The sequence below is a fragment of the Dipodomys ordii genome, unplaced genomic scaffold, assembly GCF_000151885.1.
Source record: "Dipodomys ordii isolate 6190 unplaced genomic scaffold, Dord_2.0 Scaffold167, whole genome shotgun sequence".
Classification (NCBI taxonomy): domain Eukaryota; kingdom Metazoa; phylum Chordata; class Mammalia; order Rodentia; family Heteromyidae; genus Dipodomys; species Dipodomys ordii.
In genome coordinates, this window is record NW_012267383.1 from 663,347 (window position 1) to 666,657 (window position 3,311).

Below are 3,311 nucleotides of genomic sequence, written 5' to 3' on the forward strand. Positions count from 1 at the left end.
TCACCACCAGGGATGATGAACATTTCCTCATGTGTTTCTTTGCCATTTTTATTTCTTCATCTGAGAAGTCCCTCTTTAGTTCCCTTGCCCATTTATGCCTGCCCTATTTTAAAACAAATTCAGGCCCTTTCCCACCCATCAGCTGTGGCTATTGTCCATTGTAAAGGACAGCAGATGGATGATTCCCTTGTTTCCTAAGGTAACAATAAGGCCGACGCAGTGGCATGCCAGCTCGCTCAACAGTCAGCGGCTCTGGCCCCCATTTTATTTTTACAGGTCCCAGACTTGACCCCTCAGCATTCCCCATCCGAAAACCTCTTCTCTATGAGAAGGGTGGCACAGATGGAGAACAGGGATGGATCTTTATGGGAAATAAGTTGGCCTTGCCTCTGGCCCTCATTCAACAGGTTATTGCCTCACTTCATATTGGGCCCAAGGCACTGGTTCAGTTTTTAAAGCCCCTCTTTTATCACGGTCAGCTTCCACCATAGTGGAGTCTGCCTCTCGGGCATGTTTTACATGCTCAAGGGGGACTCTGGCCAGCCTTTACAACCCATCAAATGTGGGACAATTTGCCTGGCCAAGACTGGCAGGCTGATTTCACCGATATGCACACCCACAAAAGGATGAGGTACCTTCTTGTCCTGGTAGACAACCTCATGGGGTGGGCGGAGGCCTTTCCAGCTCCCACAGAGCTGGCAGGAATTGGAACTTTTTTTTTTTTTTTGGCAGTCGTGGGGCTTGAACTCTGGGCCTAGGTGCTGTCTCTGAGCGCTTCAGCTCAATGCTAGCGCTCTACCACTTGAGCCACAACACCACTTCCGGTTTTCTAGTGGTTTATTGGAGATATAAGAGTCTCACAGACTTTCCTGTCTGGGCTGGCTTTGAACCATGATCCTCAGATCTCAGCCAACTGAGTAACTAGGATTACAGGCATGAGCCACCGGCGCCCAGCTTGGAACCTTATTTTTTCTTTCAGAAATGATTCCTCGTTTTGGCCTTCCTTCTTCCCTTCAATCTGATAATGGCCTGGCCTTTATTTCCCAAGTAGTAAAAAAGGTGTCTTCAGCCCTAGGACCCTAGTCGAAGCTCATGAATTTTCAGATAAACTCACTCCAGTGCTAACTTACCTCGCTGGCACTGGTTGCTCTCCGAAACTGCAGAACCTTGGACCTTCTAATGGCCCCAAAAGATGGGACATGCCTATTCTTGCAGGAACAATGTTGTTTTATATTAATGAGTCAGGTTTGGTAGACCAAAACATTGAGATCCTAAACAACCTAAAGGAGGAGCTCAAACATTAACAATCCAGGGGGTCCTTGGGCTGGGAAGGTGGCTCAGTGGTAGAGCTCTTGCCTTGCATGCCTGAGGCCCTGGGTTCGATTCCTCAGCACCACATAAGCAAAAAGAAAAAAGCCGGAAGTGGCGCTGTGGCTCAAGTGGTAGAGCGCTAGCCTTGAGCTGAAGAGCTGAGGGACAGCGCCCAGGCCCAGAGTACAGGCCTCACGACTGGACCCAAAAAAAAAAAAAACAATCCAGGGGCCCCCTTTGTCCCATGCCTCTTGAGGTTCATCCAGAGCCGCATCCAAGAAATGACTAGAGGGAGTTAATCAGCTTCTTCTTCTCCACCCATACACTTGCCTGCTGACTACCCCTCCAGCGCCCTAGACAACCGGCATGCAGCCCCACAATGCCCCTGTCCAGCAGGAAGTAGCCAGACGACTAGCGTCACCCTATATTTCCAAACCAAAGATGCCAGAATGACAGGCCGCTGGAGGGCAGAGGCAGCCAAGAAAAGCCACTTCCTTATACACCACCTGTCCCAATTATACACCACCTGTGCCAATCATTCTTCGGGGGCACTAGCCTGAATCTACTCAAACTTGCAAAACAAGTTACATGTTATAAGTTCCTGCTGACCCCAGCCATATAAACCCTGCTACAAGCAGACTCTGAGTGACCTCTCTCATCCTGACCAGGGTGTTTGCCCAGGAGTGTACCCCACTGGCACCCAGCTGATTTGGGCTTTTCTAATTGGGTTTCAGTCTTCTATTTCTTAGTACATTTGAGATCTAAGGATCAGAGTTCAAAGCCAGCCAGCCTGGACAGGCAACTCTTGAAACTTTCTTTGGTGGTATTGTTGGTGATGGTGCTTTAACTCTGAGCCTGGGTGTTGTCTCTGAGCTCTTTTGCTCAAGGGTAACACTCGACCACAATTAGCCATAGTGCCATTTCCAGCTTTCTGGTGGTGGGTTCTCACGGACTTTCCTGCCTGGGCTGGGTTGGAACCTCAAGCCTCAGATCTCAACTCTGAGTGTGAGCCAACAGCACTAGGGCTTCTGTGAGACTCTTATCTCCAATTAATAAAAGGTTGGAAGTGGTTGGAATTCATTCAGCTTTGTTTGTGGATTCCATGAATTCCTTTATTAATCTTTGGTTAGGCTGACTGGTTGCCCTATCACGCTCAAACAGAGCCCTTTGTAGGCTTTCAATCTATGCATTCATCATGTTTACCAATAGTGTTTGTAGAGCATTTTGAGAACTCTCTGGGTTATTCATTAACTGCTCTGATGCCTGTTTACCATGAATGGGAGTTGAGGTTCACTGGCTTGCCATTTTTCTTGTGCTTCTACAGCTTGTTCTGCCCATTTAGGTAAAACGCAAAACCAATTCCAAGCTATAACACTATTTAAGGCAAGCACCAACCCAGAGCCCTGTAGTTGCAGATTTATTTTTTTAATTTTTTTAGTATGTTGTTGGTTGTGGGGCCTGAACAATGTCCCTGAGCTCTTCATCTCAAGGGTCCAACTTGAGCCACAACGCCTTTTCCGGCTTTTTTTTCCTGCTTATGTGGTGCTGAGGAATCGAACCCAGTGCCTCCTGCATGCAAGGCAAGCACTCTACCATTGAGCCACCTTCCCAGCCTGCTGATTTTTTGATACAGCCAAAATGGTTACAGGTACAGTATAGCTTAACAAACTAGGGATCAATGGACTAAGAAAACCAAAGAGTGAGCCAGTGGACCAGAAATTAAGAGGTATAGGGAAAATCATGAGGAGAAAAGATGAGAGAAACGTAGGCAGGGAAGGGAAGAGAGGGAAGATAACTGTGGCTCAAGTGGTAGAGTGCTAGCCTTGAGCAAAATAGGACAGTGCCCAGGCCCCGAGTTCGAACACCCTAGCACTGGCAAAAAATAAATTCCCCACACTTGAATTATGAAATGCTTACAACTGCTCAAGTAGAATTCCCATTCTCCAAACTTTCTTTTGTAAGAAATCAGAAAGAAAAGGAACCATAAAAATTTCATATAA